Genomic DNA, 16377 nt, shown 5'->3' on the forward strand with positions numbered 1-16377 from the left:
TAGCGATTTATTTTTATTCCACTGGTCATCAGATTTCAGAATGTCAATCGTCTTTACCATATGCAGAGCTAATGGCACAGTTTCAATCCCATCACCATTTACTTTGTTTATTTTCTACTGTCTGCCGGCCTTAACCCAAGCTCAGTGGGACACCTGTTTTCAGGCTTTGGCCGGTATGTCTGTCTAATTCCTGAATGTGCTTATACTTGGTGACTTTAACCTTCATGTGAACACACCTAATCAAACACGGGTGAAAAACTTTAGTCTTTTCTGTCTAACCTGGGTGTTAGACAATGGGTCACATCGACCCACTAAGGTGGTCATATCTTGGACCCTGTACTGTCCTCCCTAGACTCTTATTACTCCCTCAATTCCCTCAGTGGTCCAGGTTCCTTGGTCCGACCAGTACCTTGTCTGTTTTACTATTCCTGTCAAAGCCCCTATCTTGACTTCTCAGTCCTCCCCAAGACAATCTCGGTGCTGGGACTCTGTGGTGCTCATGAAGAGCCCTTGGGGTCCAGGCAAATGGCACGCTTAAGAGCAGAAAATCCCACTGGTACTTCTTAGAGGCCCACTGGGTGGGAAATTTGAAAAGGGGGCTCAACACAGGTTGGTGTTGAGTGGAAACCTACTGATGCTATGGATTTTTTGTTCATTTTTTTTCTTTTTGTTATTTAGAGAGAAGGCTGACGCATCTGACCGGGTTGCATGAGTGGAAAGAGGATGCAGCGAACAAAGCGGGAAACCTGGCACACGTCTACAGCACATGAAAGTGCATATCTGGACTGGCAGCTGTTGGAGGATGTCACCAAACTCGTAGTTGCATTATCCTGCCTGTCACCAGAGAACCATGCTGAAGAACTAAGAAATCTCAGCTAGTCTGCACTCAAAATCCCCAAGCCCTGGCCACGTGACCTAGAATCTAGGGGAAAGGTTATAACACAAAATCAGAAAGAAAACTGCAGTCAGACGGGGGGGAGGGGGGGGGGAGAGCCCAGGAATTAAAAACACGTGTGCTGTTAGTGATATGCAGCTTCCAGCACATAGCTACAAGCTTGTAATACTGATCTGGCTCCGAGAATGATTCTTCCTGCTCTCTGCACCTACCGTGGGCAGCTCCAGATAGGCTGCAGAGAATACCTTCTCCTGCTTTACACTTAGTCCTTCTGTGACTGTTCTCTTGTGCTTGACTGCTTAAATATTTTAAATTTAAATGCTTTACTTTTTGTCTATTAGATTGTAAGCTCTTTGAGCAGGGACTGTCTTTCTTCTGTGTTTGTACAGCGCTGCGTACACTTTGTAGCGCTCTAGAAATGTTAAATAGTAGTAGTAGTAGCTCCAAGGAACATGAGGCGCCTCAGCAAGCAGCAGGATTTCTTCTGTTCACCCATGTGTTGCTGAAGTTACCCACTTTCAGTGCTGCCGGCTATTTACCCACTTTCAGTGCTGCCGGCTATTTAAAACTGTAGTAACTCAACCTGTTTTTGACTCTGCCAGGACTGGTAGGACAAGTTGTTGCTGAATTCTGGGTAATAATGCAGAATTATTACCGGGTATCATCTCTCCCTCACTGATAACCCTTCCCAGTAACTCTTTCCAGAGGCAGTGGAAACCTGGTATGAATGATTTCTACTGGAAGGGAAGTGGTAGTAGCACAGATTAACAGGCACTCTTGTGTCCCACCATCAAACATATAAATGGCAAGTGACCGACTCACCTGCAAATGCGCAGTACAGCCCGAACGTTGAGACGTCAAAAGTCCAAGCCCCGCCTCCAACAGCTCCAGAACCAGAAAGGAGGAGGAGTCAGAGGCGGGGCGAGGGGCGGAGAGTACACTAAACAGCCCCAAAGGTACGTGGAGAGGACGGGGTGTGGGAATCGGAGGGGGCGTGGAAATCAGAGGGGGAAGGAGGAACGAATGAAGGCCCCCCTCCCCGACGTTGCCGATGCCGCTGCTCCTGCCTCCCTGTCACAGTAACACCTATACAACACGGCCGAGACCACAATCAAGTCAAGTGCAACGGGATAACAATTACGCTGCGCGCGACACAAATGCGAGAGGTTCGCCAACCCACGCGACTCTTCCATTCATACTTCCACAGCCGGCCAGCGCCCTGCCTTCCTCTCCTCTGATTGGCGGAGCCCCGAGGGGAGGAGCCATGGCGGCGGTGACGTTTCACCCCAAGAGGCGTGGCCCCGGACGCAGACATCGAGTGCTGCGGTTTCGGGGGGAGGAGCCATGGCGGCGGTGATGACGTTTCACCCCGAGAGGCGTGGCCCCGGACGCGGACATCGAGTGCTGTGGTTTCGCGTGGGGGTAGGGGGGGAGGCCAAGGGAAAGAGGAGGGTTGCTAGACATGGGGGGAGGGCAGGGGAGAGAGGAGGGTTGGTGGACGGGGGGAGGCCTGGGGAGAGAGGGCTGCTGGACATGGGGGGAGGGCAGGGGAGAGAACAGGGTTGCTGGACATGGGGGGAGGCCAGGGGAGAGAGGGCTGCAGGACATGGGGGGAGGGCAGGGGAGAGAACACGGTTGATGGATGGGGGGGAGCCCATAGAAAAAAAAACTCGCCTGTTTTAACAGGCTTAACGGCTAGTTCTAATATAAAACATGGGGCAGACCCAACACAGAAAAGAGCTTTGTACAACAGTCATACACAGTTAGGAGGGTGAGCAGAGCATGAGAACAACAGAATACAGAGTAACCAAATAAATAAACACTACTGCTAAGCAGGTCCAGACATATAAACACCAGGATCCAAGTAGTGAAGCAGAGAAACTGGGCATGTGCAGGAAATGGGGCAAACCGCAGTTATATCTGGTCATATAGGCCTACCGTACCTGGGTTCTGAATACGAGCACTACTTCAAGAAAAACTAGATTGTGCCAATGCTCCAACATTCTACCTGGCTGAATGCAGCTGGAGAGCGTACGGTAAATATTTCAGTCTTGGATTTTGTTAAACCCTTTAAATAATGACCACAAGGAGTAGATTTCAGTAATGCATCTAACTGCAAATCTTACACTAATTTTGAACACAAGGTATGCATATTAACCTGATTATTCCACCTCTATGTGGCTACATACATATGCAGTGTTCACCTGCTGCAAAACGAGTTGTATAGTTACATGCATAGAATAACACGCTGTTTATGTGCAGAAAAGGTAAGATAAGTGCCTAAATCCATACCATGCCCACCCAGCTCCCTTCTCCCGAATGCCTCTTTTTCAAGTGGTCAAATTTACGTTCACCAAGAACTTACCACAGAGAAGAACTAATAGTCGAACCCCAGAGAAGCGATGTAGAGCTAAAACTTTCCTCTCAGCAAAAAGCTACTGTACACTAAGCTCACTACAGCAGAGTTTTGCAGTGAGGGCAGACAGAGCTGGTCTATGTACCCCACCCACCCAGAGAAGGGAGAGGCCCAGTTTTATAATTCCTCTTAACAGGTTCAGCAGGTTGATGATAGGGCAGCTAACGCCTTTGATTTTCAATAGGCTACAAGGAAAAGACAGGAATTAGGGAAAAGGCTAAGGTGAAACCAGTTCAGACAGTCCCACAGAGAACATGGAAGCAGGAGACTGCTGCCACTCACAATGTTTAATGACATTCTTGTGAACAAGTATTTTATCCAGGAAACCATAGTTAACACTAACCAAACTGCAGACTGGGGTACTCATTCGAGAGGCAACATTCAAACTGTTCATGCTGGACCAAAGTGCACAGTCGCTTCACATCAATTTTCAAACAAGGTGCCTGTATAGCTTCACCTTTAACCCTGCTGCAGGTGCAAAGCTCTCTCTAACTTCTACATGCGCTACAGGTATATCCATGGAAAATACAATCTACAAAAATTCTCTTCCTCCTCTGTCCTATGCACGCATCCTCTAAATAAAGCTGAAGTATGACCATCATGGAATGCCATACTGACCATGGCTGCAATGAGATACAGTAACCTTTCAATAAAGAATACATCAATTAAAAAAAAAAAAAAAATTCTGATTAAAGGTACAAACAATGCAACTTTGCACATTATCTTTTAACACCTCGTTGTTTATTACTATGTAAAGCGGTAGGTCCCAGCACTCACCACCCCCAAATCCAGCCAGTTGGGTTTTCAGGAGATCCATACTGTATCTGCATGGAGACAGGGCATGTACTGTAAATGCATCTCATGCATATTTGTTGTAGATACCCTGAAAATCTGACTAGCTTGGGGGGGGGGGGGGGGGTCTCTCAAGATAGATTTGGGAATTGCTGGCATAAAGTCCTGAACATAAATTTTGCTTTGAGACTCATGTGCAATTATTCGTTGCAGTCAACATGTGCGCTATCGGGCTCGCCAATGCTAGCCTGGAATCAATCAGAGTGGCACAACATGTGCGCTATCGGGCGCTGGCTTAGATCAATTGGAGTGACACAACATGTGCGCTATCGGCCTCCCCTTCCATCCTTCACTGTAAGGTCTATAGTACCTTACATTTGTGTAAGAGGCCTTGTATCATTTTCCTAAGAGAGCTATATGCCAAATCAATGTTTTTAGGAGTTTTTCTATCCTGCCCTTCCACTATGGAAATCCATCCTGCATTCACATACTGGACTCACTGAGGAAAACCTTGGATTTTGCTGAAGACAATAGATGCCAACCTTGTTCACAGAAATGCTCTATGACATATGCTTTCTAGGAATAACAGCGAGTTCTTTGAAATATATCTGGAAACTTAACCTGTGACAAGAACCAACCTTGAGCAAACAATTTCTTTTGGGTCTTCTTTGGTACAGGGTTGATGGGTTGGATGCTCTACATGTATAAATGCAAGCACCTACAGGCGAAGGAGCAATTAGATCTTACCTGCAAATTGGCTTTCCTTTAATCCCTCTAGACTGGCACAGATGGGTTATGCACTCCAACCAGCAGATGGAGACTAAAAATAAACTGAGCTTCAAGTGAGCTTATACGAGGGCAGTGCAGACCTCGGGAAACCAGTCTATGTTTAGCAAAGCAGATAACCCACAGGACTAAACAAGAAAGAAAAAAACACGCCAAAAGGAAATCAAAACCTCCATCCAACTTCGCCACCTCGATCCCCTGACTGAGGCTGTCTGCACTGCTGCTGCCAAATAGGATGAACAGGATACACTAGCCCCAACCACCTGCAAGAAAGCTGGTGAAGGGCTGAATCCTGACACTCCCCTATGATTGTATTTTTTTTTTTTGTACAGTCCCAAGAAAGAACCAACTTCATGAGAGCACCAGCTACAAAACAACCCCCCAAAAAGAAAAAATGACTGTCTGCTGGGAGGGCTAGAAGGACTAAAGGAAAGCCAATTAGCAGGTAAGATCTAGTTGCTCCTTCCATAGCATCCCTCTGGGCTGGCACAGAAGGGAAGTACCAGAGCAGTGACCATCATGGGTGGGACCAACGGAGCCCAGCTGTCAGAACCCTGGCTCCAAACCACGCATTTTGACGAACAAACACATCAAGGCGATAATGGCGTGTAAAGGAATGAAGAGAAGACCAGGCTGCAGCCTTACAAATTTCCATCAGAGAAACCAATGAATGCTCTGCCCACAAAGCCACCACAGCCAGAGTAGAATGGGCCTTCAAGAAGGAGGGAATAGGCTGTTTCCGAAATAAATAAGCTGAGGCCACCGCCTCCCTTGCCCAATGGGCAACAGTGGCCTTGGACGCCGGTCCTCCCTTTCGTGACCCTCCCCAACACGAACAGATAATCCAAACGGCGAAATGCGAGTCACCCTCAAATAGCAACAGAGGGCTCTGCGAACATCGAAACAGTGCAAGCGCTTCTGCTCCTCCGAGCAAGACTTGTCCACCAAGACTGTGGAGAAACTACCTTAGCAGAAAGGAAGGAACTGCCCAGAGAACCACTTTCTCCCGAAAAAAACTGGAGGAAAGGATCCCTACAGGACAGAGCCTGCAACACGGAAACACACTGACCCGAAGCAAAGGCCACACGAAGCAACGTCTTCCATGTCAAATCCTTCAGAGTACAGGACCCCAAGGGCTCAAAAGGCAGTTCTACGAAGGCGGACAACACCAGGTCAAGATCCCAAGGTGGAACAGGCCTATGAACCAGAGGATGAATAAGACATATGCCCCGAAAGAAACGAAGGGACTCCAAAGGACACCCCTGAATCAGGCCCCGAAAGCAGGCAAAAGCCACCAGCTGCATTCTCAAGGAAAACAAAACGAGACCTTTATCTAGTCCAGCCTGCAAGAAATCAAGAATCTGGGGAACCGCAGCCCACAGCGGCATAATGGAATGGTCCCACACCAGTCCTCAAACGTGCGACAGATGCGAATATAGGCAAAAGAATCGAACGCTTCTTCGAATGAAGAATAGTGGCAACCACTGGGGCAGAAAACCCTTTCTTCAGCAAACCTGCCCTCTCAAGAGCCAAGCCGTAAGCAAGAACCGAACTAGATCCAACATGAGCACCGGACCCCAAGACAGAAGATCCGTCACCAATGGAAATCGAAAAAGATCTGCCATGAGAAGCTGAATTAGGTCTCCGTGACCAATCCAGCGCCACCAAAGCCACCTGCACAGCATGACGCTGAAATTGAAGCAGAATGCTGCCTATCAAGGGCCAAGGGGGGAACATATAAAGAAGGCCGACGATGGGCCAAGGATGTACCAGTGCATAAGTCTCTCCGCCTGGCCGTCCTTCCGCTGGCTGAAGTGAGGAACCTGAATGTTGACAGCGGACGCCATAAGGTCCATGACCGGGAGGCCCCAGCGGTCCACTATCTGAGAGATAGCTTCCATTCTGGACTAAGCTTCCATTCTCCTGGGTAAAGGAGATGACTGGGAAAGTCTGCTTGCATGTTGTCCACCCCAGTGGTGACCTGAACTGTGGAGAGACCTACCAGATGAACTTCTGCCCACACCCCTGCGTCTGTAAACTGGAGAAAGGGATCCCTGCAGGAGAGTGCCTGCAGCTCCGACACCCTTCTCGCCGAGGCAATGGCCACCAAAAAGACAGTCTTCAGCGTGAGGTCCTTCACCGATAAGTTGCGCAAAGGCTCGAAAGGAGGCCTCTGTAGAGCCCGCGGCACGAGATTAAGATTCCAGGAAGGAAGAACCAGTAAACGCGGTGGCTGAAGGTGGTTAACCCCTCAGGAAACGGACAGCATCAGGGTGTGATCCCAGAGAAGCCCCCTGCAGGCCAAGATTGGGGTGCGATGGTGGAAGAAGGACTTGGCCCCACCGGGTGTACCCTGCTAACCCAAGCAGGGAAACCTCAACCCCAGATCTAGGCTACACCACCACCCTGGGAAGGGATAAGAACAAGATCAATTCAGAGCAGCAAAGGAATGACCCTCCACCTGCTAGATAGAGAGAATACTGAGGCTTGGGAGGCTGCAAATGACCAGATGTCTCTGGATAGATCTATGAGATGCTATGGAACTATTCTTTGAGTGGAAAAAATATTTCCTCCTATTTGTTTTAAATATATTTCCACGTAATATAATTGAATGTCTCCTAGTCATTGCGTTTTTTGAAAGAGTAAAAAAAAAAAAAATCAATTTACTTTTGCCCATTCTATACCACTCAGTATTTTGCAGACATCAATCATATTCCCCCTTCCCTATGGAGTTTCTCACAGCGCCATCGTGGCACCCGTATTTCTCTCCCCACTTGCAACTCTTGTTCAGGATTATAGGGTTTCTATTTCCCTATATGCAGACAACATAGTAACATAGTAGATGACGGCAGAAAAAAGACCTGCACGGTCCATCCAGTCTGCCCAACAAGATAACTCATATTTGCTACTTTTTGTGTATACCCTACTTTGATTTGTACCTGTGCTTTTCAGGGCATAGACCGTATAAGTCTGCCCAGCACTATCCCCACCTCCCAACCACCGGCTCTGGCACAGACCGTATAAGTCTGCCCAGCACTATCCCCGCCTCCCAACCACCAGTCCCGTTTCCCACCACCGGCTCTGGCACAGACCGTATAAGTCTGCCCAGCACTATCCCCGCCTCCCAACCACCAGCCCCGCCTCCTGATCTTGACTAAGCTCCTGAGGATCCATTCCTTCGGCACAGGATTCCTTTATGCTTATCCCACGCATGTTTGAATTCCGTTACCATTTTCATTTCCACCACCTCCCGCGGGAGGGCATTCCAAGCATCCACTACTCTCTCCGTGAAAAAATACTTCCTCACATTTTTCTTGAGTCTGCCCCCCTTCAATCTCATTTCATGTCCTCTCGTTCTACCATCTTCCCATCTCCGGAAAAGGTTAGTTTGCGGATTAACACCTTTCAAATATTTGAACGTCTGTATCATATCACCCCTGTTTCTCCTTTCCTCCAGAGTATACATGTTTAGTTCAGCAAGTCTCTCCTCATACGTCTTGTAACGCAAATCCCATACCATTCTCGTAGCTTTTCTTTGCACCGCTTCGATTCTTTTTACATCCTTAACAAGATACGGCCTCCAAATGTGCAACTTACGGCGGCGGCTGATCTAAATTTGACATCTCATCTGGGCACCTGTTCAGATGCAGTAGCAAACTGGTTACAAACTCATGGGTTGAAATGAATCTAGAAAAATCTTGCAGCCTCTGATGAGTCTAGTCCTCAGAGACATCTTGGCGCAGTTGGAACAATTAAAGAGTTTGTGGCTCAGCACTAACATTTGTGGTGGATGTCTTTGATGGCCATTTCCTACCCCGAGGCATCATTTAAAAACATCTAGTATATCATATAGGTCATTATCTACATACTAACATAGTAGATGATGGCAGATAAAGACCCATACGGTCCAGTATGTCCAATAAGATAAACTCAATGCATAAAGTATGATGTGCTACTTCATATGCGTACTTGATTTTGATTTGTCCTTGCCTTTTCAGGGCACAAACCATAGAAGTTTGCCTGGCACTGCCCTTGTTCTCCAACTACTGAAGATAGGTTGTACTCAATTTTTAGCGAACAATATCAAAACATTCTTTTTTGAGAGGGAATGGGGGTAGACCCAATGAACTCAGAAAGACAAACCAAAAACCTAAAAGGCGAAGAAACCCCTTACTACTACTACTTATTTCTATAGCGCTACTAGATGTACACTTGAACATGAAGAGACATTCCCTGCTCGACAGAGCTTACAATCTAATTAGGACAAATAAGAGATAAGGGAATTACTAAGGTGGGGACCGGCTCAGGAAGTTTATTCCAGGCATATGGTGCGGCAAGATAAAGGGAACGGAGTCTGAAGTTAATCAGCAAAAAATAACAAAAACCCCAAAAAACAAGAGAAAAAAACACACCCGTGTGAACTCATAGCCAAAGCTAGACTAAAGGGACTCATGAGGTACTAGTGCATGGGAAGACTTTTCTGAATTCAGACAATATTCTGTGTCGATGCCATTGTTATGTCATACACTTGTCGATGGAGAATCAAAGTCATACTATTACAAAGGAACATTATGAGGAAAAGGCAAAGACCAAATAGAAGAGCAGTAACCTGAGAATGATAACATGGAACTACTACTACTTAACATTTCTAGAGCGCTACTAGGGTTACGCAGCGCTGTACAAATTAACAAATAAGGACAGTCCCTGCTCAGAAGAGCTTACAATCTAAAGGTTCACACCTTGCTGTGACTAACAGATGAGAACATTTATGAACTCTACTCTGTATACAACTCTTTAAAAACTTCAAACGCGCCGCTGCAATTTCTAGCACACCACAAACCCTACCTGAAATTCATTTATATATCATGCACGCATAAAAATATAGCCAGGAAGCCAAACTGGTAGCGAACTGAGGTTGCAGGAAAGAGCAAATACTTTCTGCACAGTTGCCAGCACAGCGAGATCTTATGATCAAGAATCCTTTGACAAGAGAGATTTAATGAATCTCTAATCCTTACACAACGTTTCACCCAAAGGCATTCTATATTTTCCCTCTGGAGATTAGACTTCAAATTCTGCCATTTTCCCCACAAAGGAATTTCAATACACAAATCCTGCTCTTTGTCCAGACACACCAGTGTTCCTCTTTCCTGTTCATAGGTGTGAAGTACTAAGCCAGCATGCTCTAATTTCAGATTACTCCTGACTGTGTGTGCCTTACATTAGTAATGAAAATTACATTGTTCCTTCTTTTCCAAGGGGGGGCTTGGTACTTTGATTACAGAAACACTCTCTGTCCTGTTGGATGCCAACCTCTCAACAGAGCACTATTAACTGCAGCACCAGAGGAGCTCTCTTACAGTTTTCACTTTAAAAGCATTCAAGCAAAATAAAGCTTTATGGCTGATTATTAACATAAGTGAATGCCCATCTTGCATAAAGAGGACCAGAAATGCCACAGGCAGGAATCATTCAGGGCAAATAAATACCAATGAGATAATGCCGTTAAAGAACCTAACTTTGGGAAGCATACTGCCCCTCGACCCTCTATGATCACTAGAGGCCATCAGAGATCTCCACTCATCATGAACTCCCTGTGCTCAGACTTTAATGCAAGCTCTCAGGCACAAGAGAGCGATTTAACATACCCACTGCAATCTTGTACTCAGGAGGCTGTAGACCCTGGCGCTCCTTTACTTGAAGAGGGTCTCTCCCCTCCCCATGCAGATCTTATCCAAATCCATCATAAATATATGCCTCTCCTTCCCCATCTTAAACCAGACCCTCTTCTCCTTCCCCATCTAAAGCAGACCCCTTTAATACCCTCCTGCTCAAATCCATCATCAAACATCTACCCCTTCAACTGAAGTAAATTTGTCTCTCCTCCCCACTCTAAACCAGACCCTGTACTACTCTCCCGCCAAGATCAGAGTCCACATCCCTCCCCCCCCAAATTCAAACCACACCATCTCTCCTTTTAGGCAGAATGGCAGATCATTATTTATTTATTTGTAATATTTGTATCCCACATTTTCCCACCAATTTGCAGGCTCAATGTGGCTTACATTTGTCGTGATGGCGGTTGCCATTTTCGGGTAACAGATTTATACATAGTGTTGCGTTAAGGTGCATACATACATGGTAACAGAGATGGAACATAACATACAAAGAACAGTTCATGGCATATATACCATGTACATACATACATGATAAAGAAGAATACATTATGGTATTGCATGAGGTTCCTGAGTGGTAATTCACTCGACCCTACTTGTCCCTCTAATTACCGACCCATCTCCCTCCTTCCTTTTCTCTCCAAATTACTCGAACGTGCTGTTCACCGCCGCTGCCTTGATTTTCTCTCCTCACATGCTATTCTTGACACACTACAATCTGGTTTTCGCCCTCTCCACTCAACCGAAACTGCGCTTACTAAAGTCTCCAATGACCTATTACTGGCTAAATCCAGAGGTCAATATTCCATCCTCATTCTTCTTGATCTTTCCGCTGCTTTTGACACTGTCGATCACAGCATACTTCTCGATACCCTGTCCTCACTTGGATTCCAGGGCTCTGTCCTTTCCTGGTTCTCTTCCTACCTCTCCCTCCGCACCTTTAGTGTTCACTCTGGTGGATCCTCTTCTACTTCTATCCCTCTGCCTGTCGGCGTACCTCAAAGTTCTGTTCTTGGTCCCCTCCTCTTTTCTATCTACACTTCTTCCCTTGGCTCATTAATCTCATCCCATGGCTTTTCCTACCATCTCTATGCTGATGACTCCCAAATCTACCTTTCTACCCCTGATATCTCACCTTGCATCCAAACCAAAGTTTCAGCGTGCTTGTCTGACATTGCTGTCTGGATGTCTCAACGCCACCTGAAATTAAATATGACCAAAACTGAGCTTCTCATTTTCCCCCCCAAACCCACCTCCCCGCTCCCCCCATTTTCTATTTCTGTTGATGACTCTCTCATTCTCCCTGTCTCCTCAGCTCGAAACCTTGGGGTCATCTTTGACTCTTCTCTCTCCTTCTCTGCTCATATCCAGCAGATTGCCAAGACCTGTCGTTTCTTTCTTTACAACATCCGTAAAATCCGCCCCTTTCTTTCCGAGCACTCTACCAAAACCCTCATCCACACCCTTGTCACCTCTCGTTTAGACTACTGCAATCTGCTTCTTGCTGGCCTCCCACTTAGTCACCTCTCCCCTCTCCAGTCGGTTCAAAACTCTGCTGCCCGTCTCGTCTTCCGCCAGGGTCACTTTACTCATACTACCCCTCTCCTCAAGACCCTTCACTGGCTCCCTATCCGTTTTCGCATCCTGTTCAAACTTCTTCTACTAACCTATAAATGTACTCACTCTGCTGCTCCCCAGTATCTCTCCACACTCGTCCTTCCCTACACCCCTTCCCGTGCACTCCGCTCCATGGATAAATCCTTCTTATCTGTTCCCTTCTCCACTACTGCCAACTCCAGACTTCGTGCCTTCTGTCTCGCTGCACCCTACACCTGGAATAAACTTCCTGAGCCCCTACGTCTTGCCCCATCCTTGGCCACCTTTAAATCTAGACTGAAAGCCCAACTCTTTAACATTGCTTTTGACTCGTAACCACTCGCCTCCACCTACCCTCCTCTCTTCCTTCCCGTTCACATTAATTGATTTGATTTGCTTACTTTATTTATTTTTTGTCTATTAGATTGTAAACTCTTCGAGCAGGGACTGTCTTTCTTCTATGTTTGTGCTGCGCTACGTACGCCTTGTAGCACTATAGAAATGCTAAATAGTAGTAGTAGTATGTCATCGACTATGGAGAGACCATATTCGGCATATTCTTCACAGGCAGATTAGTATCCCCCCCCCCCAATTCAAACCAGACCCTCTTCTTCACCCAGGCAGATTAGTATCCCCCCCCCCCCAAAATCAAACCAGACCCTCTCTTCTTCACCCAGGCCGATTAGTATCCCCCTCCCCAAAATCAAACCAGATCCTCTCTTCTTCACCCAGGCAGAATAGTATTCCCCCCCCCAAAAAAAAAAAATCAAACCAGACCCTCTCTCTTCTTCACACAGGCAGATTAGTATCCCCCCCCCCCCCCAAATCAAACCAGATCCTCTCTTCTTCACCCAGGCAGAATAGTATCCCCCCCAAAAAAAAAAAATCAAACCTGACCTTCTCTCTTCTTCACCCAGGCAGATTAGTATCCCCCCCCCCCCAAATCAAACCAGATCCTCTCTTCTTCACCCAGGTAGAATAGTATCCCCCCCCCAAAAAAAAAAAAATCAAACCAGACCCTCTCTTCTTCTTCGTGGCAGATTAGTATCCCCCCCAAAATCAAACCAGACCTCTTCTTCACCGTGGCAGATTAGTATCCCCCCCTCAAGTCAAACCAGACCCTCTCTTCTTCACCAAGCAGACCCTTTGTTTGCCAGGCCCCAGCCAGATCAGACCCCTCCCCCGGGCGGCCGAACACTATAGCTCACCGTTACTCACACTCCACCGGCTCTGCAGTACCTACTCTCATTCCTCCTCGCGGTCCTCGTGTGCCGCCGCCTTTCACTACTACAGACACTCCGCCATCCCCTCGGGAAGGGTAAATGGCGGCGGCGGCGTCTCAAGCTCCCTCTCGCGCCGGTAATAGAAGGAAGGGGAGGCTCGCGCTCCCTGATGCGTTCGCAAGAAGGGGAAGAGACGGCTCGCGCTTCCTCTCTCGCTCGTGATAGAAGAGGCGGCTCGCGCGAATCCCTGCACCCGTAACAGAAGCCAGCACAGCGGCTCGCGCTCCTCCCCCCACGCACGCGCCTCTTACCACTGCCGAAGCCATCAACACTAGATCCCGAAGGGCACAGCGGCCCAACCAAACCTTCCCAGCCGCCCACTGACGTCACGCTCGGCCTGTCGGCCAACACAGCCCGCGCAAATCGGACGTGCCCTCGTCCCTCCCACGCCACGTGACCAGGGCGCGTCTCCCGCCGGTTGCCTGAGAGACGGCGCACCGGCCGCTGACTGGGCGTGTGTGGGCGGGAAGAAGACGGTAGAGGCCGCTTCATTTTTCCTCTACTTTAGTCACCTGAGAGTAAAGTGCTGTGGGAGTAGCCGTGTTAGTCCACTTTTAAAGGTAATAAAATAGAAATAAAATAAGATGACCTTGTTTATTGGTCTAACAATACATTTCTTGATTAGCTTTCTAAGGTAACCCTTCTTCGGATCAGCTGAGAGGAACGTTAGAGCATGAGGAAGAGAAAGAAACTACTAGAAAGGTAAAATAACCGACACAGGGGAGAAAGAAATTACACAGAAAAGAAAAATAACTGAAATGGGAGAAAGAAATTACACAGAAAGGAAAAAAAATAACTAAAATGGGAGGAAGAAATTACACAGAAAGGAAAAAAAATAACTAAAATGGGAGGAAGAAATTACACAGAAAGGAAAAATAACACAGAAAGAAACTACACAGAAAATAACCCACCCAGGGAAAAAGAAATTACACAGGATACTAGGAATTATTAGGAAAGGGATGGTAAATAAGACCAAGAATATTATAATGCAACCTCACCTTGAGTATTGCGTTCAGTTCTGGTTTGCGTATCTTAAAAAAGATATAGCGGAATTAGAAAAGGTTCAAAGAAGAGCGACCAAAATGATAAAGGAGATGGAGCTGCTCTCATATGAGGAAAGGCTAGAGAGGTTATCTTCAGCTCAGGAAAGAGACGGCCAAGGGGGGATATGATTGAGGCCTACAAAATCCTTAGTTGTGTAGAACGAGTAGAAGTAAATCAATTTTTTACTCATTCCAAAAGTACAAAGACTAGGGGGACACAAATTATATGAAACTATTTTGAAAAATAGGAGTGTGAAGAAACAGTGTGTTTTAAGCCAGTAAAATATATTAGATATTTTTCTGTTTTAATTATGTCCTGATGTGTATTTTTCCTATTTGGCTAGCAGGTGGTGTTACTTTGCTGTAAAGGTGTTACAGGGAACTGAATGTTCTTTTCCTTTAACAAGCAGGAAGCAAGCAGCAGTATACTTTCAAATCTTGTTGAGTAGGCCTGGAGTTTGAAATTACCCAGCAGCAGTTACTGGCGGTTGATTCAGCCTTAGCCTGGGAGTAGAGAGAGACAGATGCTAAGGCTTTGCGAACAGATATGTGTCCTGATCTCCCCACATACTCTTTAGACAGTATACAAATGTCTAGTTAGTGTTATAATTGATCCCTTCATCAGTTGAGGGGTCCTTTTACCAAGCTGTGCGAAAAAGGGCACTGCGTTAATGGCAGGGGCTGTTTTTCCCGTGTGGCCATGCAGTGAGGAGCCCTTACTACCATTGAGGTGGTGATAAGGGTGCCTGCGCTAACCCAGCGGTAACCAGGTAGCGTACAGTGATGCCCGATTACTGCTGAGTTATTGCCACGCAAGCCATTTCCGGGGATCTACTGTTTCCCAAAAAAAATGGTGCATGCTTGGGGTGGGACACCGCCAGTAGTCCTGGAAGAGCTTACCGCCTCTCTGTAAAAGGGCCCCTGAATGCATAATGAGCTCAAAATAATGCTGCTATGCCAATGTACAGAGAACTTTGAGTGGCATGAAACTGTGCCTGTCCTTCTCTTAAATTTCCAGGCTCTTCAGACCAGTGCAAGGTCCCCCCACTCTTCCCATGATTTCTTCAATGTAAAAATCTTTCCAGAAGGACGCATCTTGAACAGAAGAGAACATTAATTTCACAACAACCTATTTCTGTCCTATGTCCATGTAGCTTTTGTTATAAATGTAATTTACCCTTTCATCATTAATTTTCCATAATAAAAATACAAGCATGCTGTTTTATAGAGGTTTTCTCACAGTTTACCTAGAAACCTATGGCTAATCCAGATGATGTGAAACTTATGTGAACAACCACTGTGGTGACATCTTGTGGCTGCCCTTGAAAATGCACATCATGCACAATGGAATAATTTTAAAAGTTTTTTACACGCATAAAACAGAGAGGTCTTTTGTTGGGGCAGGGTTTGGAATAACTTGGATTTTCAAAAGTACGTGCATACATTTTCTCAAATGCTTTGTGTGTTCTAAACAGAAGCTGTAACTATGCCTGTAGCTTCAGTGTGGGAATTGCTGTTGTGTTTATATGTACGCTTGCTGTATGAGCTAGGCAATTTGTTATAAAATTAACCCCTTTGGGACCCCTAATTTAGGGCTACATCTAAGGAGCATTTTTCCCATAGACACATTACACTTGGGACTAAATTCTATAAATGGTGCCTAAAAAACGGTACTGACAAAAAAAAAAAGCACTAATAAATGCTATTCTATAAACAGTGCTCAAAAGGGTCCTTTTACCAAACCGCGGTAAAAGGGACCCTGCGCTGGCTGCAGGGGCCATTTTTGCCGCACACGGGGCCCTTTTTTTACCGCAGTGGGTAAAAGGCCAAAAAATATGTAGCCATGTGGTAAGATTTCACTTATCATGTGGCCATGCGGGGGTGTGTGGCA

At 46.4% G+C, this 16377-nt stretch overlaps 1 protein-coding gene and 1 long non-coding RNA gene across 7 annotated transcripts in view; one reads left to right on the plus strand and one right to left on the minus strand.

Moving 5' to 3' along the window:
* Positions 1 to 13756, minus strand: part of CPT1C (carnitine palmitoyltransferase 1C) — a 68911-nt gene extending 55155 nt beyond the window's left edge. For 2 of the 6 annotated variants that reach the window (XM_030197979.1, XM_030197972.1), the window contains exon 1: positions 13369 to 13673. The gene's annotated coding sequence lies outside the window, so the exon portion shown is untranslated. Of the gene's footprint in view, positions 1 to 3260; positions 3366 to 4741; positions 4785 to 13363; positions 13674 to 13694 lie in introns of those variants that run through there. The other 4 variants (XM_030197976.1, XM_030197974.1, XM_030197977.1 and 1 more) reach the window with 4 other exon arrangements.
* Positions 13757 to 13824: 68 nt separating this feature from the next.
* On the plus strand, positions 13825 to 16119 carry LOC115466617. The gene is made up of 3 exons (XR_003941564.1): positions 13825 to 14003; positions 14069 to 14145; positions 15505 to 16119. It is a non-coding gene; the product is annotated as an uncharacterized LOC115466617 (long non-coding RNA).
* Positions 16120 to 16377: the final 258 nt, after the last annotated feature.

Source organism: Microcaecilia unicolor, chromosome 3 (genome assembly GCF_901765095.1).
Source record: "Microcaecilia unicolor chromosome 3, aMicUni1.1, whole genome shotgun sequence".
Classification (NCBI taxonomy): Eukaryota; Metazoa; Chordata; class Amphibia; order Gymnophiona; family Siphonopidae; genus Microcaecilia; species Microcaecilia unicolor.